Raw genomic sequence first — 25299 nt, forward strand, 5'->3', positions numbered from 1 at the left:
AACACGGCCATATTAAGTGAATCTGGCTTCACCATTGATTTTGCTTACCAGAAGGTGATCACATGACCTGCAACCATCATAAATATGTACATGCTATCCAAATTTTGATCATGTGATATTGGGATGGCTGCAACAACAGTCATAAGTCACTTTTTCCAGTGCCGTTGTAACTGTGAATGTAACTAAACAAACTGTTGTATTTCAAGGACTACCTGTGCAAAATACATAGCCTTATATCCCTTTACTCTTCTGAGTTGAGAGAGTTACTTAACAGTAACATTTAATTTGATTTGATTTATTCGACTTCTATGCCGCCCAATCCCGTAGGACTCAGGGCGATTCACAACAATTTAAAAAAAATACAATGATACAATAATAAAAAAGAAGTCGAAAAACAACAATAAATAAAACCAAGAACCTAACTAATGCAATTATAACTCCCAGCCAAAAAACTAATCTAACAAACATTCATACCAACTAACATAATTCGGGCACGTCTGGTGTTAAAATTCACAGCCCCCAGTGGGAACAGTGCGAATATCAGAGGGGAGCTGGTTCCATAGAGCCGGGGCAGCAACAAAAAAGGCCCTCCCACGCGGTCCTGGCAACCTACATTGTTTAGTCAACAGGACCTGAAGGAGGCCGATTCTGTGTGATTCTTTTTTTAAAAAAATAGTTTTTATTGAAATTTAAAATTTAAAAGAAAATATAAACATACAAAAAGACAAAACACAAAAAAGAAAACATAAGAGAAACTAAACAAATACATACACACACATAACTATAAATACATTTACAAGAACATTATATCTGTGCGATCTAATAGGTCTCTGGGAGGCATGTGGCAGGAGACATCCTTAGCTCTCTGAGCCATCCTTTTCTGGCTTCTTAAATTCTTAAATAGAATGTAATTTCAACAGTGCTACCTACCACTGTTTTCTCAAATATTGTCTCAGCTACCAAATGTCTGAATTCATAAATGGCCAAGAAAAGTCAGCCCTTTTATAATATGCATGTAACAAACACGAGCAACCTTTTCATGGCCAAGGACTGCATTTAAGATGGAGGGCAGGATTTTTTTAAAAAAAAATTAAATGCCTATTTTTAGGCTTAGACTACTCTTTTCATATGTTTGGAATCTCTAAGTAGCAGTTTCCAATCATCATGATCAGAAGAGGTTCTAAGAGCTGCAGAAAGGTTGAAAAGTGAGAGAGAATTAGAGAAAGAGAATGAGGGAGTGAGGAAGGGATAATATAGCCCTTGATTATTTACACCATTCTTACTAAAGAACAATTAAGGATAAGTGTAGTTTTAAACTAATTTTAGTCATACAATAAACATATTGCATGCAAGTGGATTTTCAACTATTAAATCGTGCACATACTGATTTGCATTTTGCAATGTCTAAAATAAATTGTGTATGTTCTTTGTCTGGTTTTTCATTTCTTGTGACTTAAAGGATTAGAACTGGAAGGATCCTGAAAAAAGTATATAGAAATTTAATTTGATATGCAACAAAAGCTACTATGGTTAAATAAGGCATAAGGCTTACTGCTGACAATTGTTCTTGGCAAATTACAATGTACTTGCACACTTACCATAATTACAAAGTGAATGTTATTTCTTCTCTAGATGAAGAAATCACAATTCTAATTATTTTCTTATATAATAATAGATCTGGAATATGCAGATAATTCTGCAAACATTTAACCTTTGGCCACATAGTAGCTTTCTTTACAATCTCATCTCTACAAATTTAGTACTGCAATATGTATGGAAACTGAAAAAAAGTATGCTTAAAACCCTGCTGTTCTGTTCGGGTCTGTGAGACCCGAAATCAAAGTTTGAGACCCTGTAAAAAATTTTCCCTGCATATCTGAAACTTGAAATTTCATGACTTTTCATCATTTTGGGGGTTCTCTCTATGAGAATTTTTTTGGGGGGGTGGGAGGTTTCTTTCTTGCTGAAAAAAAAAACTCCCTAATGTTATGTTCCCGGGTCTATTTGACCCGGACTGCAAATTGATCATTTTAGGTACTTATATTTGGTCTTTTTGAAAGCTTTTTTCACCTGGAAACATGTTTGAACATTTCTGCACACAATGGAATGAAAATTGAACTGAAAAAATTAATCCTTATTGGTTTATTTTGCACATAAATGTGCCTCCCCCCCGTTTTTGTGAAAGTTTTTTTCAATTTATGGATAGTTTTGCTTGCAAAATGCAGTCTATTTTACTGGAGTTGGTGTGGGAATGGTACCTTGAACATTTCTGAATATAAGAAAAATATAAAGGAACTGAAAAAAATGATTCTTACTGGTTTTTTAACATCAGAAATAAGCCCCCCCCCCCTCGGCTGCTTGCAACCATTTTCACTTTTTTGTTTAATGCTCCAAATCCGAAATATTCTTTAAAATCTTAGGCATCCATTTACTCAATTTAACAATGCTGATCATCAAAAAATATTTTTGGGGTGGTGGCTAATTGTTTTCTGGGCAAAAAAAAATCATAACTTCGAATCTGTTTCTGTTCGTATATGACTGGACCAAAAATATTTTTTTTAGGTACTTGAATTTGATCTTTTTGAAAACTTTTTCAACTGGAAAACTAGTTTGAACATTTATGAACATAATGATATGAAAATTGAACTAGAAAAATTGAGCCTTATGTTTTTATTTTGATCAAAAAGCCCCTCCCCCCATCCTTTCTGAATTTCGTGTCAATTTCTATTTTTTAAGGCTACAAATCCCTAAGGAATTTTCCCCCAAAAGGTTTGATATACTAAATTGAACATTTCTGAATATAAGAAAAATATAAATGAACTGAAAAAAATGGTTCTTATTGGTTTATTTTTGCCACAAAAGGGACACCCCCCCAGCCTTGCTGTGTGCCATTATTGTCACTGTTTATACATATTTGTCTAGAAATATTTGGAATATCCTTTTGAAAATCAACCACATTGTAGCCAGATAACTAATTTTATGAAAGAAATCCATTTTACTAAAAAAAGTATGTAAGTTTGAAATTAACAGCATAATTTTTATATAAATTGAAATAACTTTATATGCAAAATAAACCAATATGCATCAATTTTTCCACTTCAATTTTCATATCATTATGTTCAGAAATGTTCAAGCTACAAATCCCACACCAACTTTAGCAAAATTGAATGTATTCTGCTAGCAAAACTATCCATAAAGTGAAGACTATGTCACAGAAACGGGGGGGAGGCACATTTATGTGCAAAATAAACCAATAAGGATTAATTTTCTCAGTTCAATTTTCATATCATTGTGTGCAGAAATGTTCAAGGTACCAATCCCACACCAACTTTAGTAAAATAGAATGGATTTTGCAAGCAAAACTATCCATAAATTGAAAAAACTTTCACAAAAACGGGGGGGGAGGCACATTTATGTGCAAAACAAACCAATAAGGATTGATTTCTTCAGTTCAATTTTCATTCCATTGTGTGCAGAAATGTTCAAACATGTTTCCAGGTGAAAAAAGCTTTCAAAAAGACCAAATATAAGTACCTAAAATGATCAATTTGCAGTCCGGGTCAAATAGACCCGGGAACATAATATTAGGCAGTTTTTTCGAACAGCATACAAGGGTTAAGAAAAGATACGAATTATATTACCGGTATTTTGGTTTGGATAATGCAAATACCACCTGCACTAGCTAATTAATTCATGGTCTACAGTACTATTCATGACTTGATTTGCATTTCTGATATCTTTTATCTATCATCTATCATCTACCTATCTACCTACCTAAAGAGACTCAATCAGAAGATATCCCTGTAAAGCAGAAAAAAAGTCTACACAATAACCATGTCCAAAACAGAACTCCAAGAATTCAAAGTTAGAAACAACATGCTGCAGATCTACGCACATTTATTTATTTGTTTGTTTGTTTGTTTGTTTGATTGATTGATTGATTTTTCATTTGATGTTTATATTGCCCACTCCCTAGGGATGCTGGGCAGCTCACAACAAAAAATAAATATCCAAAGTACTAAAAATTCTATAAGAACAGTTTAAAAAACTATTAAAGTAAAACAATGAAACCCATGCATACCATATATGGACAGATCTCGATGGTTATCATCATCAGATCAATGGCCCTAGGCCTGCCAGAAAAGCCAGGTCTTTATCACTTTCCAGAAGGCCAGCAGGGTGGGGGGTGGGGTGTCCAGATTTCAGGAGATAGCTGGTTCCAGAGAGTTGGAGCAGCCACAGAGAAGGCCCTCCCCCATGGAACCGCCAGATTATACTCTTTAGCTGATGGGACCTGAAGAAGACTAATTATAGTTTGTAAGGACACTCATAGACTTAAGTGTATGGTCACAAATACCAAAATGATAAATTTGACATACAGCTATGTTATACACTAATCCCATTTTTTTTAAAATAGCAATAGCAATAGTACTTAGATTTATATACAGCTCCATAGTGCTTTACAGCACTGTCTGATCACTTCTGCAGAAATTTGGGGGGTGGGGAATAAACCCTAAATCATAAATCTGAGTTGCAGCTATTTTATACAGCAAATCCAAAATATCAGGAATTTTCTCACAGAGATAGTAACTTAAATTTTCTGCAGTAACCAGAGTTCTCAAGGCACTTAAGTTTGTAAACATGTAAAAACAAGGACATTTTTAAAATGTAAGAGTAAACATATTTCATCAATAATATTCAGAAATTAAAATCTAAACAAAAATCAGTTAAGAAACATAAGCAAGGCAATGAATAGGCAATAAAAATATTAAACATGTGTGAAACAAGTTATCAGAGTGTTTTAACCATTCCGTTGATATATAAACATGCTAAGACAATAAAAGATATATTTATGAAAGAAAAATAATCTGATAATGCAACAATCACCGGATAACTTCATGATCTTTTAAGCTGAAGCAAAATCTTGATATATTTCTAAGGGGCGTTTACTTTATTCATTATCAGAGTATATGAATTAAATGTGTATGATACAGGGAACCTGCACAGAGAACACAAATCAAACTTTTACTGTAAGCTTAATCAGAACGCAAACTTCACAATAAGACTAACATCATTCTGCCTACTGAAGCTAAATTTCACAAGTCTGGGAGAGAGAGAATTTTTTTTTTCACTATTTATCTACAATTGAAGAAAACGTAAAACTTTGCTGGAGGAGAGAATATATAGCAACAACGCTCAAAATCTCAAGTTGTTTACTTTGTATTGGATTCAGAAGGCAGAAAAAACAAAATATTCACTATGCTTAGAAAAATTAAGACTCTCTTCCAATTAAAGGTTTCCAATCAATTTTCAAGCAAGTTATCCATGGGTGGGTAAGGAATGTTTGTTTATTAAATTTATTTGCCACCCACCCATTTAATTTCAAAGTTTTGTCATACGAATTCAGCAAATTGTGGTTCTTCAACAAAATAGACTGTTGTATAAAATATTGATTGTAGTTATCTTGTGGCAACAAAGGCAAATAGGCCTCTCCAAAGTTGTTCAAAGCACAATTTGAGCATTAACTATCCAATAATTACTTTGGGGGGGAAATGCTACTTTTGCAAAGGAAAATTGTATTAGTTCAGCTGTTACATTAAGGCACCAAAAAAGGTTTCTTCTTCCATTCAGATCTCCCTATGTTGACAAAATAGCATTGTATCTGTATTTGACAAAAAGACAAAAATAAAAAAAAAACCACCATCCTATCATAACTGTACTCAGCCAGATATATTAGAGGACTAAAGAACTTGCAACAAAGACCCCATTCATTCACATATACAAGACTTTAACACCTAAAGAGAACCCATCACCAGGCTTTGCAAAAGTCATAGCCATTTTTTAAACGTCACTCAAACTAGCTAAACTAAAAAAAGGTTAATTTAATGTTTTAATTATTATTACTGGATTCTAATACGACTTCATTTCCGTTAAAGATGACACGCCACTGGCAGAAGATCAGAGCCGGGGTCATAACTACACTAAGATGTATAAAATTTGAGGTAAGGAAGTTGCACATCACAGTATTTAGGCTTGTGATTTATAGAACCCTACTTAAGAGTAGATATTTTTAAATTTAATATCATGTTATTTCTGAGTAAAGAAATTTAATATTAGACCGCATGCAATATTTGTAATGTTTTTAATGAGCTGGGGAAAAAACCAATTAAGTGGTTTAAGGAGCATAATTAGCAGAGTGAACAAAAATGAAAACATTTGTCATCAGCAGAAGTGGAATTCAGCTGGTTGGGACAAACTGATAACAGCGATCTGCAGATGGGTCCTCCCACCTTCCCAGCGCTATGCCATCCTTTAGCCATGTTTTCAAGCCACATGTATGCGTGTAAGCCCACACAAGGCTGAGCACATGTAAGGAAGGGGCGCATGCTCACATTTTCAGTGCTGGGTGAACCGGTAGGTAAATTATGTGAATCCTATCTCTGGCATCAGGCCACAAATATGCCAATGTCAAAGCTAAACAAGTCATAATTTGAATCTACATAAGCAACTTTCAAATCCTGAAACATTTCATTTCAACCTGCCATTCAAATTTAAAAAGGGAGAAATGCAGTTAGCTGTGTGTGTTTTTAATTATTTTTAAACTGTGTTATCTCGGTTTGTGAAGTTGTACTGAGAAATTATTTGGTTGGTAAGAGCTTAGAAGTTATAAAAGTAAATCCTAATCCTAACCTTACTAATAAGACTTTTTGCATATGCAGTTATGATGCAAAACAAAACAACTTTTTGAAGCCATCGCCACTCAAAAAATAACAGCAAACTAGCTGCCATTTCTGTATTCTTCTTGCAACTTCAGTTTTCAAATGAAGCATGGCAAGTCAAAACTTCAGAGGTGATAAAAATATACATAGAAAAAAGTGTAGAATGCATCTGTCTTTTTTCTTTCTGGAATAGTAAAAATGAAAATTAAGAGGAAAGCATATTATTTGAACACAAATGGAAATGGATTGCAAGAAATCCAAAGAAACAAAGAATTCATAGTGACAGAAAAATTCGGATGGCAGGACATTTCAAAGCATATACAAAAAAGTGACCTCTTTTCATCTCAAGTATGCATAATTATCCCTTGATTTAAATCTACAGATTTTCTCATGTAATGGTTAGGTCAAGATCAACCAAATTGCAGAATGCAGAATGGATCAATACAGTATTGGACATGGGCCACATGTACCACAGTCTAATCTACCACATGGCCTTGTTACCAACTTGCAAATTTGCCCTTAAAAATATTGTATCCAAGTTTTGCTTTTAGCCTTCTATATGATTTTCTGTTCATTCCCCAACTCTGGATAGAAAAGCAGGCTTTAAATTGCATCAATAATACCTGCTCTTCTGTCAATTTCCCTATTTAGATAACTAGATTGCTTGAACCAACTCTGTTTCAATATTGATCCTATCACTATTCTGCTCTACTCCATCCAGCTCCAATCCAATTGCTTTGAGAAAATGGACTTCAACTCCTTAGAGTTCAGCACTGATATTTATTTTTAAACAATAGTTTTAAGGGGGAGGAAAAGAAGCAAACTGCTTTGTCTGTAAGATATTAAGATAATAACAGACAACACAGCTGGCCCTATCAGTAAGCAGTTTAAAACAGTTACCATCAACATCTAATATTAGGTGCTCATGAGACTGGTTCAAACTCTTTAATGTTCAATTCATTATGGTTGCATTATTCCTCTCAAGGAGAAATGCTTTTCTGCCTGGTCACAGATAGCAAGGCATGGATGGCAAAATGTCTCCAAGTGGCCATCTTGGAACTAGCACTGCTATTATTTCCAGAGGTGCTAGAATTGCTCTAGATCACAAGCTGGGCTGCATATAAGTAATAAATAATGTTCTGAATTCTTTGGCTCTGATCTACCAGAGAATGATGTTGGTTCTATGATACTAATTGCATTGGGGTTTAAGTCAGCTTGATTATGCACTGGATCAGAATCAAAAGATTCCCAGTTAAGATTGACAGTTTTAACAAATTTAACAAATTCTACATAATCCGCTGCCTTAGGTTTGTTAGAGGTAGAGAATCATGTTCAAGCATATATCTGTAAATAAAGTAATGGATATATGGATTAAGTATGAGGCTGAAATAAGGGGAAGGTAAGATATGGAAAATTTTCTCCTGAAAGTAAATGTTAACTTTCATCTTCCAGGATACTTCTAACTACAGTTCCCATCACTTTGAGAGTGGCTTGTAGGAATTTCAACTAATAATTAATCAGCTTGGTTTCAGTTTGAGCCTCAGTAAATTAACAACTTAGGTGTCACTGCTGCAAAGTACAACTGATTTTTATTTCAACTTCAAACATTTTGGAATTCAATGCAGTGGAAAAAACCAGCAGCACTATTCTTCATTAGGGTATACTCTACGTGCAACTCAATGAAAGGAAATGTTTCTTTAAAACTGTTGAAGTGTAATCTATATATACATAAAAGCGAAAACCACTCACACATTAATCACAAAATCTCCAGAACTGTAAAGCTTACAAACGTGAAATTTGCCACGTATGTTCCTCTTGCCTTCTAGGTGCTCACCAAGAAAGGATTTTTTTAAATGACCATCGGAGCATGAGCATTTCTTGTACTATTATTATCAAGCTCTGATGCTACGGAGTTCTACTCCCCACTCCCCACCTGAAAAGAAATCTGATCCAAATGCAAAACACAAGCAGAGGAGTCTCAGTTTCACTTTTGTTTTCACAGCAGGAAGCAGCGTTACTACAGAACAGTTGAGCTAAGCCATGCACAAACTCCTTATTGCCTCTTTCTTGCTCACACAGCAAATACTGTTTGAGTTTCCAAACACCCCTCAACGCTCTCACACAATAGCAGCACACACTAACACACTTTTAGGGGGGGGGAACTACTCATTACTTTTCAACCGTTAAGGGTCAATTTATCAAGCCCCATCACAAAGTTTCATAGTGAAGCATGGGTATTTAGCTAGTACAAAATAAAACTATGCAGTGCTTCTGATTCAAAACCAAAACAAGTATTTTCAGATCATGCTAGGGCACAAGACTATGTACCAGAAACAAATTTTCACACTGATACACAAAACTTAAAATGCAATACATTTCTACCAAGTCAGCACATTTACTGTAAGTCACTGTGATAAAATAAAATACAGTGATACTTTGTCTTACAAACTTAATTGGTTCCAGGACGAGGTTCTTAAGGTGAAAAGTTTGTAAGACGGAACAATGTTTCCCATAGGAATCAATGGAAAAGCGATTAATGCGTGCAAGCCCAAAATTCACCCCTTTTGCCAGCCGAAGCGCCCATTTTTGCGCTGCTGGGATTCCCCTGAGGCTCCCCTCCATGGGAAACCCCACCTCCGGACTTCTGTGTTTTTGCAATGCTGCAGGGGAATACCAGCATCGCAAAAAATAGCACTTTGCTGGCAATGGAAGTTTGGAGGTGGGATTTCCCAGCGAAGGGAGCATCAGAGAAATCGCAGCATCGCAAAAACACTGAAGTCCTCGAAACCCCACCTCCGGACCTCTCTGTTTTTGTGATGCTGCGATTTCACTGAGGCTCCCCTCGCTGGGAAACTCCAACCCCAGACTTCCATTGCCAGCAAAGCGCCCGTTTTTGTGCTGCTGGGATTCTCCTGCTGGGATTCCTCTGCAGCATCACAAAAACACGGAAGTCCGGAAGTGGGGTTTCCCATGGAGGGGAGCCTCAGGGGAATCCCAGCAGCGCAAAAACGGATGCTCCGCTGGCAACAGAAGTCCAAAGGTGGGGCATCCCAGTGCCGGCAGTGGGTTTGTAAGGTGAAAATAGTTTGTAAGAGGCAAAAAAATCTTAAACCCTGGGTTTGTATCTCGAAAAGTTTGTATGACGAGGCATTTGTAAGACAAGGTATCACTGTACTTTTGTATTTATATACGTATATTATGTCTGCGGGTGGGGTGGGTAGGTGAGTGAGTGAACAAGCATTTATTACTTGGTTAGTCTTATGAACCAACTTGCCAAACAAAAATGAATTTTAAAATGAATTTGAAGTGGAATTTTTAAAAGCCCATCAAAACAAGAGTTAGGAAGAGAGTACTCTAGGCTTCCTAAAATTCCCATTTTAGTAACAGGAAGGACAGATATATTTTTAAGCTGAACAGGAAAGACAAAATTCTTAGGTGCTAAAAACTTAAGTAAATCTTACCAAGATTAATGAAAAATGTCTATAAGGCGATATAACCTTAATGATTTTACAGCCAACATGCATATACAACGTGAATTCAGACATCAATTCAGAAATGGATGTACTACATCAACCTTCTCTTGGCCCATGGCATTCTGAGAGCAGTTCTATAATTTATTCACATAAAATATTGCAAACTGGAAGCATTTCTCAAGAAATGGTATACAAGAAAGGCGAGGGGGGGATTATGGAGTTCTAGGGCAAGAGTCTCCAACCTTGGCAACTTTAGGACTTGTGGACTTCAATTCCCAGAATTCCTCTGTCAACTTTGCCTTAAAAATGCCAAGGTTGGAGACCCCGTTCTAGGGAACATTTCATTTCCAAATTATTTGAGTTTTGTCATTCCTAGCATGCACATACATAGAAATATAGAAACATAGAAGACTGATGGCAGAAAAAGACCTCATGGTCCATCTAGTCTGCCCTTATACTATTTCCTGTATTTTATCTTACAATGGATATATGTTTATCCCAGGCATGTTTAAATTCAGTTACTGTGGATTTACCAACCACATCTGCTGGAAGTTTGTTCCAAGCATCTACTACTCTTTCAGTAAAATAACACCATTGTATGGTTCAAATACAATGCTAAATTATGGTTTTAATATTACCAGAACAGTCTTCATACTGAAGCTGAGTAAAAGTAATGGTTTATTCTGAAACTGTCTGTTAAGAAATTTAAACAGAAGTAATGCCATTACATTACACACATCCAGATCAGGATGATGACATGCATAATAAAGGCTAACAGTGAAAGATGAACTGGTTGACTTTGTTCACATTCTATATTTTCCAATTCTGGTAAAGAGTTAAGAGCTGACAATACTGTTATAGTCTGTAAAATTCAGTCATTTTCATCTTAACAGATCCTTCCCGTTTATTTCAGCTTCAATATAATCACAGTTATTTCAAATCTTCATGCATTTAAAAAGACTATTATATTATTATATTATATATATTATTTGGATTTGTATGCCGCCCCTCTCCGAAGACTCGGGGCGGCTCACAACAAATAGTACAAATCATAAATAATCCACTCAATGAATAGTAACAATATGTTCCTACAATAAACATGTATCAATTCTATTAAACAAAGTCATTTAGGATAAAACTGAAGCTGCATTATATATACTGTAGCTGAATTTTTATATATAAAACCTACATTCCTAACTTTATAAATAGATACTTTACCTATGCACACTCCACCAATGCTCATGTACCGTACTTTTCAAATTATAAGACATACTTCCCCCACAAAGTAAGTGAAAACTTTTGTGTGTCTTATAAACCAAATCTTGCCGAAGCCCCACCCACCCACTATCCCCCACCCTTGGGCTGTTTTCAGCCTTTTCAAGCCCCATTTTAGACCTCTTCCAGGCTATAGGAATTACCACATCACCGGCAATTCCCGTCTGCACGGGTTGCATTTTTGGCTTCCACGCATCGAGTTTCCGGCCTCTGCACACTCTATTTTATAAATCCAATAAAATAAATAAATAAATAAATAAACAAACTAACTAACTAACTAACAAACTAACAAACTAATAAATAAATTAATTAATTAATAAATAAATTATTAAATTAATAAATTAATAAATAATGTTTTCGGCCTCCGCGCATTTTCAGCCAGTTCCAGGCAGTGGGGATCTCCACCACCACTGTTGATCTCTGCCACCTGGAACCAGGGCATGCAGAGGCCGGAAACCCAAAGCGCTGAGGCATAAAATGCAACCTACAGAGGCAGCGATGGGCTCTGGTGATCCCCACAGCCTGAAACAGCTGATTGGTGGTATTCAGAGAGGCCGATCAGCTGTCACGAGAATGTGCTGAAGTGACCAGGATGTTTACTGCAAGGACGCTAGCCAGTTGAATACCAATGGATGCTGGCAGGGAGAGGCAGAATTTTTTTTCTTGTTTTCCTCCCCAAAAAGGGTAGGCATGTCTTATTCTCCACAGCCTTTTATACTCCAAAACACACAGTAAATTCAGACACAATATGCCTATGGTAGTGGCATCTGATCATCATGTCACTGAATCAAGAATGAAATTTCTCAAGAAGCCAACCAGACTGCCATCACAACATACCTTCACAATTTTTAAAACTACACAATTTTTTTTAAACTACGTTTGCCTATGGTAGTGAATCTGATCATCATGACACTGAATCCACTGAACTGAATCATCAAGAATGAAATTTATCAAGAAGCCAACGAGACTACCATCGCAACATACTGTACCTTCACAATTTTAAAAACTACAATTTTAAAAACGAAATTAAAGCAGGTCTCAGTCTTCACACCAAAGCTGAGCAAAAGCAACGGTTTGCTTGAAATAGTCCCTACAATTCAGTACTGTAAAATGGCAAAAAAAATCTCAGAGTTGGAAATAACTAAGTCATTGAGTCCAAATTGCTGAGATTCATTTTAAAACATCTCTCTGACAGATGGTTTGTCCAGCTGCTGCTTGGACCTATTTTAGGGAGCACAACACTGTCCTAGATTGATAGTTCCCAAAGGGAGGAGCACGCACCCTAAGGATACACAAAACAACCCACTGGGGTACAAGAAAGAAACTATTACAATACACTACTGCTTATTTTACCTTTGTCTCATTTTTACATTTCTATTTTGGAGTATGTTTCACCATGTGTATAATCATATGAGAGCACACACATATACTAAATAAATAAATACATACGCACAGTATATACATACATACATACAAACATACGTACGTGCATAGTATTTTGAGATGCGTGCCCCCCCCCCCCTCCCTAGTTTCCTGGAAGAGTGCACTATCAAAAGGTTTGAAGACCACTGCTCTAGATCAGTGTTTCCCAACCTTGGCAACTTGAAGATATTTTTGGGGGTTTCTGGGAGTTGAAGTCCAGATATCTCCAAGTTGCCAAGGTTGGGAAACACTGCTCTAGATAACTTGTGGTACTGTTAAACTGCTGCTACCATCAGGCCATTTATTAATATTCAATAAAACTTAACTTCCTGCAACATAACTTGATGTGCATTCCCTTCCACTATGGACAATACTTCATGTGCTATGCTTTTTAGGTTGCTAGCAAACAATTTTTAGGGCTGTAACTTTTCTGACAATAAGAGGGCCTTATAGCCTATCCAGTCTGTCATTCTCATTGACACCTAGCGTTCCAAGCTACTGTATCTCCCAAATCCCCTGTAACTATCCAATCTCTGTTTGAAATCTTTCAATGAGGGGGACCCACAGGACTTGTCTCTTAAAAGTATTATATGAAATCCTGCTTTTCAGAAGGCAAAAAACAAAATCTGTTCTTCTATGAGAAAATTATCTCATAGTTGAGAAAGGCATTACCATATTCATTCCAGGCTATTTTTTGTCAACCATTTATTATAGGATCTATTTCCACTGCTCTCTTCCAGATTTATTCCAGTTCTTCTAGAGTACCTCTTTATTAAAGATCTAGTGCAAGGATCACGCCAAAAATAATGCTGTTTATTTAGCTGTGGCATTAACCATGCAGTTAGTTTGTAAACCATGGTTTTATGACTAAGCATGCTGTGCAAACTCAATTGTGATTTACTGAATAACTCAGGCTTTAAGCACATGACAGCTTATGTTATGTGGATACAATATGTGGTAACCAATGATTTTTTAAAAATCGTATTAGCTGTAGAATTCACACACACTGAAATCAGCTCCCAAATCCACTTTGTCAAAATGATTTAAAATGCAGAAATATACTAGAAGATAAAAGGGTGTTTGTGATTCTGCCAAGAGCACAGGATTTCATAAAATCAAACACTTCACTCTTTTCTGATTTCAAAGTGAAACTCTGGCTCATGAAAAATCCCTTTTAAAGGCCCTAGTAACAATATGATTATTTATAAGCTTTTCTTATCATAAACCCAAGTTCATAAATCATTCTATCAAAACATACAGACACATATACATACACATTTACACACACGCATATACGCATGTATATATTCTATTAAATTTTACAAAGCTTTCTTGAAAAATGGAAATAAAAAAGCCACATCTTTGTGTAATACATGAGCCTGAAAATAATAAGGAACTGAAAAAGTCATTTTCTGAGGAAGAGAGGGAAAAAGCCATGGGTATATTTGTAAAAGCACATTAAAAACCGTACTCCTGCTAACTGGCTGTGTCGCTAAAAAGTGAGTTATAGTCAATTAGGAAAAGTCAGACCAAAATTCTGAACTCGGAGTTAATGAATTAAAAATGAGCCCAGTATAGACGTTAGATTCAAACAGGACTACAATCTTTAAGGGTGAATTCTGTCTATTTCCAAATACTGTAAGTCCCACTAATTCAGTAGAGCTTATTCACAGATATAAGACTGCAGCAATCCCACAATGATGCTTACCTGGAAAGGAAGCACCATTGATCTGAACAAGCATATAGGATTGTATTGTCAGGAAATTCAAAAGGCTTCAGTAATCAAGCAAGCAAAATGCCATTTAATACATGTTAATTACTTTTAAATTAGTATTCATTTAAAAGCAAATGGTACAGTTACCACAAAAAAGGTCATTTAAAATCTATTCATGTAGCCTTTGTCTTCAGATGTGAGATATTGCAGTAGAGAGCATCTGTCAATGTGAGGAAAAATCTTCTGTGACAATCTATTCTGGCTGGGCTTTATTATGAATCAAATAAAATTGTGATTCAGCACAATCTCTACACTACCAATTCATTATTATTATTATTATCATCATTATCATTATGTCTATTAACATTCTAGAACATCTTTTGCATAATTGGGGTTTAGAATAGCCAGTGTGTGCTGTTACTGTGTATGCATACACACATGCATGGGCATACACAGAAATATCTGAGAGCAGCATCTAAAAACTGGGGTCATAATATGTAGATCAATCTTAAGGCTGAATATATAAAATGCATTTATGTACATCTTCAGGCTACTTTCCCTTATGTCCTGATTGTTGAAATTAACTTTCCCCAACTCTGGCTAGGAACAGTATAAGCTGCAGGTGAAAACATTTGTATGTTACCAGGCCAAGTAAAACCCATTTATATTTTTTTTAAGAGGGGGAAGTAGTCTTTTTTCAGAGTATAAGAGGCACCTTAGTTTTTGGGGAGGAAAATGGGGTGGGGATCTACCTATAAGGCATTCATCTGGTTAATTTCCTTAGTCTGGTCAGCTTCAGAACATTATTTCATCCCTTGGTTAGGGCTGAAAAAAACCCTTTTTTGGAGGGAGTAGAAATGAAAACAATGAATGCAAAGACTTAGGGCTGTAAAAAAATCTTCTTCGGGGAGACTGCAAGCCTGGAAAATCGTTAGGGCTGGGAGGAAAAAAGCTTTGAAAAAGCTACATTAGGAGTATAAGATGCGCACAAATTTTCAGCCTCTTTTAGGGAGGACGGGTGCGTCTTATACAGTATTCTGAAAAATATGGTATTTACTCCAGCTTCCTTGATCACATATGGGTAAATCCTTGACTTACCACCACAATTGAACACAAAATTTATTTTGCTAAGCCAGACAGTTAAGTGAGTTGTGCCCTATTTTATGACCACAGCTATTAAGTGAATCACTTGTTAAGGGAGTATCACTGCCGTTAAGGGACTGCATTGGCTACCGGTCAGTTTCTGGGCACAATTCAAAGTGTTGGTTATGACCTATAAAGCCCTACATAGCACAGGGCCAGATTATCTCCGAGACCGCCTTCTGCTGCACAAATCCCAGCGACCGGTAAGGTCCCAGAGTTGGCCTCCTTAGGGTCCCGTCGACCAAACAATGTCAGTTGGCGGGACCTAGGGGAAGAGCCTTCTCTGTGGGAGCCCCGGCCCTCTGGAATCAACTCCCCCAGAGATTCGCACTGCCCCCTCCCTCCTTGCCTTCCGAAAGAGCTTAAAAACTCACCTTTGCCACCAGGCTTGGGACTCTTAGATCTTCCCCTGACCACTGAATGCCTTAAGTATGATTGCTGAATGTTTGGTTAATAAGTTAACTTTTTAGGTTAATCTTCTCTGTCTCATTGTTTTTAATATTGTAGTACTAATTGGATTATATTACTGTTCAAATTTTATATATGCTGTGAGCCGCCCCAAGTCCTCGGAGAGGGGCGGCATACAAATCCAATTAAATAAATAAAATAAAATAAAGGGAATCTGGCTTCCCCATTGATTTTGCTTGTCAGAAAGTTGCAAAATGTGATCACATGACCTCAGGACCCTGAAACCGTCATACTCCCTCCAGAGATTCACACCAGGAATCCTGGCCACCCTCCTGGCCTTTTGCAAGGTCCTAAAAACTCACCTGTGCAGGCAGGCTTGGAGCAGCTGAGCATTAACATTGCGCTCCGGCCAATAATATGAATGAAAGACTGATTAGAATGAACGTGAATGTCTGCTTTTTATAACTCTGTGGTTTTAGTACTAGTTTGATGTTTGGGTTCCCCTTAGCTGTATTTTGTATTTTATTCCTATTTTTGAGTCTATGGAGAAGGGCAGCATAGAAATCCAAACAAACACATAAATACATACAAACCAGTTGCCAAGAATCTGAATTTTGAGCAGGGCTGATGCAATGGTCCTAAATCCAAAAAACCTGTCATAAGCCATTTTTTTCAGTGCAGTTGTAACTTTGAACCATTTCACTAAACAAATGGTTGTAGGTCAAGGACTATCTGTAGTGCACGGGTATCAAACCTGTGGGGGCCACATTGCTAAACCAGGGGTGGGCGTGGCCAGCACATGCATCCGGCCCATGGGCCGTGAGTTTGACACCCTGCATGGCTAACAAGGGCCTCTAGGAAGCTCATAACCAGAGCACCAGTTGTTGTCATCTCCAGTTATTTATTACAGTATATTGTTTTTATATCAACTAGGCCTGTGATGGCGAACCTATGGCACGGGTGCCACAGGTTACATGTGGAGCCATATCTGCTGGCATGCGAGCCATTTTGCTAGCTCAGCTCCAGCACACGTGTGGGCTCCCGCCAGCTGATTTCTGGCTTGCACAGAGGCTCTCAGAGGGAATTTTTGGCCTCCAGAGGACTTCCAGGGGTGTGGGAAAGGGTGGTTTTGCCCTCCCTAACCTCCAAGAAAGCCTCTGGATGCAGAGGTCTTCAAATCTGGCCCTTTTAAGACTTGTGGACTTCGACTTCCAGAATTCTCCAGCGGGGAACCTGAATGGATCAGGTGGAGAATGGAATGGAGCATAGCTGGCTGGAGAATTCTGGGAGTTGAAGTCCACAAGTCTTAAAGGGGACAAGTTTGAAGACCTGTGCTGTGGAGGCTGGGGAGGGTGAAAAATGGGCCTACCATGAACGGGGGCATATGAAGGGCATTGAATATGGGTTTGGGCATGTGCACATGTGCGATAGTGCACATGTGCACTATTTTGGGACCTGAGGGGAAAAAGGTTCACCATCACTGAACTAGACTATAATTTAGCTAGAATTATTCAAATCAATACAACAAATTAGTAACAACTCTGCTTTACTGTACATAGCTTATGTATGGTAAAAGCAAAGCTCTATTATCTATCACAAGTTTATAAAAATGACCAATGAATGAATATAAAATTTTTCTAAAGGAAAAAGGAAATGTTTTCCATAAGGGGGGAAGCTTTTGTGCAGGGGGGAAAAATCCTAATTTAGTAGGAAGGACAGCTGCCACATGTTTAGAACTATCTTTATTACAGGGGGGGGGAAATCCCCACTCCAAAAAAATAACAGTGGAACCATTTTTAAGGATTTTGTGACTTCACACCCACTTTTCAGCAATTATCAACCAAAAGCCGCATAAAACATAACATAACCTCTCGACAGGTTTGGGAATCATCGCATTACAACTATATACACACACACACACTTTCGATTCTATGGATGTCACGCACAGCAGGAAGATCTGGAATCAAACTTCCCAGTCTCTCTCGCAACAAGGCAATATCGTAGCCTCGGGGCTGACATTTCGGATTCCTCTTTTATTTAAAAAAAAACAAAACGAAACCCAAACCCGCCACCGAATTATCTCCTCAGTTTTCAGGGACTGAATCCGACCCCTGTCTCCGGCGGGGGGAAAGAGAGAGAAAAAAGTGCATCCATCTTACTTTAAGTGTCTCTTTGCTCGGTCGAATAACGAAGCAGCCAGACGCCATAGGGAAAACAAGCATGGGTGTACGGGGAGTTTTAGGGAGTGGCCAAGATGCAAATCTCCCCGCTTCCAATTTCCCACCGACTGCAAGCAGGTACAGCAAGCGCGTTATCAAGTGTCAGATCCACACACCAGATCCCTCGGCCGCCCCACACCACAAACTCGCACCTACTACATAGACCCGCACGATATTTTAAAACAGGGCACACGGTCCTTCCAGTTTTTCATTGCTGTCCTTCGAGACATTCGCCCGCCGCACGATTTCGGGTTTGAAAAGCAATTCACCGCCCAAAGGAAATCCTAAGCAATAGGGACATTATTAAAAAATTATAATAAACTGCCAACCTTGGAGCTCTGCTTTTCCCCCCCCTACTGGGATATTTTGCAGTGGAGGAGGAGGAGGCAGGAGAAAAGGGCCTCGCCTACTTAACCGTACGCACCGAAAGTGACTAAACTGCAAACTTTAAAAAGAAAAAAAAAACACACCCCGAAGTTCAGCTTGTAAGGTTAATGAAAAGAATGGAAGTTCCGAAGCCTACCTGGTGCAACTCTGCAACAAGTGCACGCGGGTCCCAAGATCACTGTAGGGGTAGCAATTTTTTCCCCCTCTCCCCTTAATTTTAATTTTTTAAAAAATTGCGCCGGTTGCAATTTTAATTTCACTCCCAGGGCTATTTACCCGGGGGTCCTACTTTGCTTACATTAAACAGCTCATCCCGTAAACAAATATCGCTCCGCCAGGAAATCTACTCCAACCTCCCCTCCCCTCCTTCGCTTCTTTCCCTCCACGAGCAGCGCGCGGTGTCCCCTCCCCTTGGGTCGATCGCATCGGGGAGGGCGGAATAACTTAATTGCAAGATCACGCGCAAAAGGGGGTGGGGTGGAAGAGAAGGGAAGAGATCCTCCGGGGAGTTAAGACTTACCTTTTCCCAGCGATTCCACGCGTCGCTTCGTAGAATGGGGCTCTCTGCCCCCTTTCCCCCCTCTCCCCAATCCATCCATCCTGGGTACAAAATTCCAGTGTCAGCAAAACGCTGTCAAATTATTTTCGTGCAAAAAAAGGGGGGGAGGAGGCTAAGAAGAGAAAAATTGAAATCCCTCCGCCGAGATGGGTCTGGTCCTGAGTTTGCAAACCCGGAAGTAAGGTAGCAGCAGCAGCAGCAGTTGCTGCTGTAGTCATAATAATAGTTGGAACCCCTCGGCGGAGTCCTGTTCAGGCGCCGTTTCCCCTTATAGCTGATACAGGACACGGTGCTAAGGTAGCTTCTAAACCCTTACCGGTTTAAACGTAAAGGATGAGGGGTGCGGTTCGGTGACACCCCCCCCCCTTTCCCGCATCTCTCTCGCTCCTTCCTAAAAGCTGTAGATCCGCCAGGCGCAAAATTAAGCCCGTTTAACCGGAGCTCTCCAAACCTTGTGGAAGTGGTCTCGACTCAGCTTGCTAACAAACCCGAGCACGATCTCGGGATGATAATAAATAATAATAATAATAATAACAACTTATTAGATTTGTGTGCCGCCCCTCTCCGAGGACTCGGAGTGGCTCACAGCAAGCAATACATATACAAATCCCATATTAAAAAATAATACATTTATTAGATTTGCAATAAAAAAATCATGCCGGGCTCGCAAAAAAAAAAAAGAGTCCGAAAAAAGAACTGCGTGGACGTCGCGCCGCTTGCTTCCTCCTTTGGCGCCTCGTAACTAGATTTTTACAACCCCCCCCGCCCCCCTTGATAAGCTTTTTCTTGAATCTGACCAGTTTGGGGAGGTCGCTTTACGTGTTAAAATGTCTAAATAAAAGCACATGCCGGGAGGGGTGGGGACGAGGAGGGGGGTAGGATTTGAGGAGATCGAGGGGGTTGAATAGATCGCGGTGTCATCCTGTGCACGTTACTCGAAAGTAAACCCCAGTTCCGTGCTGCCCAGGGCGCAGTCTCGGATGAATTGATATTTTGACTGCAGCAAAAAAAAAAAGAGAGAGAGAGAAAATAAAAGGGACCTTTTCTCCCCCACAATGCACCACAAGCTGAGCTGGAGGCACCTGAAAGTGAGACCCCGAAGCTTTATATCCTAACTAAACCTAATTCAAATCAAAGCATAGAAAGGCTGACTCGGGGGTGTTCCTTAGGTTTTTTTTCTCTCCCCCCCTCTTTCTCTCCCAAGTAGTAACTGTGTTGCACGCTTCTTCTCTCCCCCCCCCCCTTCCTTCCTTCCTTTCTTTCCACAACGCCATGACTGCAAAACGTGTGGAAGGAGGAGGGGAGTGAAAAAAAAGACGTAGCTGGGACCGCTCCTGAGAGCGCCCCCAACCGGCTTGTAGTTGGCGTTGCGTTTCCCTGGTTGGCCTTCCCTCCCTCCCCGAGCCCTCCTCAAACGCGGCGAAAGAAAAAGTTGTATTTAATTATATAACCAATCGTCTTTCTCGTAGGGTCCCCCCCCCCTTCACTAAGTTGCAGTAAAAGGAAGCCCGCTTCTCGCTAAATGTGGTCAGATAGTGTGGAACTGAAAGCCTTCGAGGCGGCTCGGTTTCAGACGTGATGGGCCGTTTTTGACATGTCGGGTGGCGGTCAGAAGCACCGAATTTGCTGTCAGTGTGACAATATGACGCCCGTGTGGTATCGTTTCATCACTGCTGGGTTGCATCAACTTCTCTAGAATTTGAACAGAATTTGGGGTAACTTGGATCTAATACCAGCGTGTGCCTCCACTTAAATACTGTATTGGCTACCAGTGGTATGTTTTACAACAATCTTTGAAAATAAACAAGTTTATTTTCAAAGATTATAAGGTGTGTATAAGCGCACCATTGTGCCTACAATGGTGCACTTATACACGCCCCTTATAATCTTTATTATTTATTTATTTTATTTATTATTTGGATTTGTATGCCGCCCCTCTCCGAAGACTCGGGGCGGCTCACAACAAGTGAAAAACAATCCAATGCTTTGCTACCATCCCTGTCTTACTTTCCTATTGTCCTTGGTTAGCTGTACTTTTGCTTATGTTTATGTTTATATCTATACCTGCTATCTATTTATGGGACCATCTCCTGCGCATATCTCCCAGAGATGAATAAGATCACACAGGGTTGGCCTTCTCCAAGTCCTGTCAACTAAACAATGCAGGTTGCCCGGACCATGGGGGAGGGCCTTCTCTGTGGCTTCCCCGGCTCTATAGAACCACCTCCCCCCCAGCTCCCACCCTACTGGCCTTCCGAAAGGCTGCAAACACCTGGCTTTGCTGGCAGGCCTGGGGGACATAAATACTAACATCTGTCACGGCCAAATTGTGTTGATTGGTATGCATGTTTGTTTTGCTTGGACTGTATTGTGGGTTTTATAATGGGGTTTTTATTGTTGGTATTTAATATTTGACTTCTTTTCATTAATTTATTGTATTTTTATTTTGCTATAAGACGCCCTGAGTCCCATGGGATTGGGCAGCACAGAAGTTGAAATAAATAAACAAACAAACAAACAAACAAACAAATAATTTGACAAATAAATAAAACAGAGATCTCAAACCCGGGTCACTTTAAAACTTGTGGACTTCAACCCCCAGAATTCCTCAGCCAGCTTTGCTGAGGTGAGGTGTTGAGCTTTACTAGCTGATGAATTCTGGGAGTTGAAGTCCACAAGTCTTAAAGTGGCCCAGGTTTGAGACCCCTGAAATAAAATAAAAATAAAGTTCCTTGCCTGCATAAGGTTGCATTACAGTAGTTTGACATGGACTGGGAAGGGAGGGGGAAGGAGGAAACCCCCCCACCCCTTGGACTTTCCTTGCTAATACTATATAAGAACCTCTGCACTGAATGCTGAAGACTAACCAGTCCCTATGATAGATCACTTCCCTGCATGCAGTTCTCTGTGGCTGGAGATATTGGGCAAGTGGTCCATCAAGGCCTATAGCTGTGATTATGAGAAATTGGCAGCTGGGATAATTTTTTGCTATGATTCTGCTCATAAAACATTATTCAATTAGTCATTGAGATGGAGGTTGTTGTGCAAACATCACAAGCTGTTCCAGTAACCCCCCAAATGGTCTATTTTTATTTTATTTATTTTATTTTATTTTATTCTATCCTCAGTTACAGCTTCAAACCAGTGACAAGGGCTAAGAAAGTCTTCCAAATCTGTAGCTTTCCTAAGTGCTCCATCTCTATTACCTTTTTAAAAAATTCCTTACCCCCATGGGAAAGGGTGTATGTGATTCTTTATGATTATGTTCTTAATGTTTCTGACCTCTGGCACACTGAGGAGTTTTGTTGAAGTTAACTAGGGGTGGAAAGATTCAGATGTACTCCATGGTGACTGGGGGGATTTAAGAATAGGTATTGCACTTTCTGTTTGGATATAAAATGAGTTAATTGTCAGAGTTGACTCTGTCATGTTTTCTAAGGAGACTCAGTAGGAAATAGGAGATCTCATTCTAGACAATATTTTTGATGATCATTTATCAAAGACTGACATCCAAGGAAGGTGTTCAAGTCTTAAAACAATTTCTGATATCAGTTATGGATTTGATAAAGGAAAGCAAATTGATACTTGATTCAGATTGAACAAAGTGTTCTTAGTCAAAAGAAAGAGCAAGGAATAATTAGATTCTTGATTACCATTTAGAGCCGTGGTTCTCAATCTGGGGGTCGGGACCCTGTTGGGGGTCGAACGACAGTTTCACGGGGGTTGCCTAAGACCATGGAAAAAGACAAATTAGGAACTAAAGCTATTCTGGCGCATTGAACATATTTTTACAATCGGACCAATCAGGTGTTTACAGTGGGAGTGTCCCTCTGACCTTCCTGCCAATCAGCTTAAAGCTCTATTGGGAAAATTGGTGCTAGACTCATGGTTGGGGGTCACCACAACATGAGGAACTGTATTAAGTGCTAATGAGATTAGAAAGGTTGAGAACTGCTGGTTTAGAGAGAAAGGCAGTTTCCTTCAACTATCTAGTACCACTTTGTTTAGTTCATAGCTCACTTGTTACAGATACATAGCTTGAGATGGAGAGAACCCAAACAGGCGGAAAGAGAAGAAAACTTGCTGCCTTGTATAATTTTGTATGTGCAGGCATCCCATCCTGCAATCCATAATAAATTGCCCTGCCCTCTTGTATTATTTTTTGCTTTAAATAAGGCAGAAAATGCCCAATATATCAGAAGACTGAGTAACACTGGGCTTAATTGATTGGAATATTGTGATCGATTATTTAAATGCCCCCCTCATACCTGATACAAGAATAATGGAATAATTGGGGATGTGTAGGATATAGTGTTTTAGATCTGGAATGAAAAACTGCATCATAGTAACTGTTGGCAATATTATATGATGGTAGAGAAATGTAACATGTTGTTAGAAAGAAAATAGGAGATGCAAAGTAGTTATTAAGTCCTGGGAAAGTAGAAACATGAGAAAAAAGACTAGGGGCTCAACATGTTGACCTCAAAAAAGGTACTAGTGAAGGTTTTGAACAAACTTTCCAGTTTCTGTTAAAAGATGCTGCAAACAATAAAGTCGCATTTGTGAAAATCCAGCAGCCTGTGGTTTTATTGATGTGGACTTATCTGGAAAGTCTTAGTCATTTATTTTTATTTTATTTATTTTAAATATGACCAAAAAAACACCAAGAAAAAAAATCCATGTCAAACTTTATAACAATATTATTTTTATTTTATTTTATTATTTATTATATTTGTATGCTGCCTTTCTCCGAGGACTCGGAGTGGCTTACAACAGACAATACAAAATACAAATCCAATGTTAAAAAACCAATATTTAAAACCCTTATTAAGAAATAATCATGTCAATTCAGTCCTTAAGATTATCAACAAATCTTGTCTACATTGCAACCTATTGCATTATCTTCTCAATTTTATTGAAGATACAGTGATCCCTCGATTTTCGCGGGTTCAAACTTCGCGAAATGGCTATACCACGATTTTTCAAAAAATATTAATTAAAAAATACTCCGCAGTTTTTTTTCTATACCACGGTTTTTCCCACCCGATGACGTCATACGTCATCACCAAGAGTCACTTCTCTCTCTCTTTCTCTTTCTTTCCTGTCATTCTCTGCTTCAATCATTTTCTCATTTCTCTTTTTTCTCCCTTTTTCTATCATTTTTCTCTCTCTCTCTACCTTCCACTCTCCCCCCTCTTGCTCTCTCTCTCTTTCTCCCTCTCCCTCTCTGTGAGAACGCCTGCCCCCACCTCTCCTGCAGCCCCCTTGCTGATACCTGGAACGAAAGTGCTCTCAGCTAAGGGACTGTGAGAGGGGCGAGGCAGGCATTCTCAAAGCGCTCAGAGCGGCTACCGGCCGAATGAGGAGGATGAGAAGCCGTAGCCGCCAGCGCTGCTGCAGGAGAACCCATGTCCGAAGAAAGCCGGTGAGAGGGGTGGATCGGGCAGGCAGGTGGGCGGTAGCGGCGAGGGGGCCGGAGGCGCTGGGGGGGCGGGGGCAGCCAACACTCAAAGTGCCGGCCTCCGCACTTTCCTCGCTCCCTGCCCTAATTTCAAGCCTGGCTCCTTGCGCTGCCTTGAAAAAGGGTGCGTGGGGGTAGTTTTTGGCTGTCCATAGCCAAAAATGGTGTTTTTACTTCCGCACCGCTACTTCGTGGAAAATCGACTTTCGCGGGAGGTCTTGGAACGTAACCCCCGTGAAAATCGAGGGAACACTGTATTTTTAAAAAATAGATAATAAATGTGTATCTGAATCCATGCAATAATATCAGGCGAATAAGTTTCTTCCCAATTACCAGTATATAAATCTTTCTTCTGTACCTCCAGCTCAGGGGTGGGTTCCAGTTTTCTTCACTGTTGGTTTGCTCAGAGACACGCTTTGTGTACGCAAAGCACAGTACTAAAGCAAAGCTGCTGCGCATGCACAGAAGCAAAAAACAAGATGGCGGTGTCTATGGCACCACCAAGCAAACTGGCAGGTG

At 39.1% G+C, this 25299-nt stretch overlaps 1 protein-coding gene across 6 annotated transcripts in view; it reads right to left on the reverse strand.

Annotated features, from left to right (window-relative positions):
• TRERF1 (transcriptional regulating factor 1) overlaps positions 1-19711 on the reverse strand; it is a 135583-nt gene extending 115872 nt beyond the window's left edge. For 2 of the 6 annotated variants that reach the window (XM_070734517.1, XM_070734514.1), the window contains exon 1: positions 18897-19144. The gene's annotated coding sequence lies outside the window, so the exon portion shown is untranslated. Of the gene's footprint in view, positions 1-18896; positions 19172-19280 lie in introns of those variants that run through there. The other 4 variants (XM_070734518.1, XM_070734519.1, XM_070734520.1 and 1 more) reach the window with 4 other exon arrangements.
• Between the last annotated feature and the right edge of the window lie 5588 nt (positions 19712-25299).

Source organism: Erythrolamprus reginae, chromosome 1 (genome assembly GCF_031021105.1).
Source record: "Erythrolamprus reginae isolate rEryReg1 chromosome 1, rEryReg1.hap1, whole genome shotgun sequence".
Lineage (NCBI taxonomy): Eukaryota > Metazoa > Chordata > Lepidosauria > Squamata > Dipsadidae > Erythrolamprus > Erythrolamprus reginae.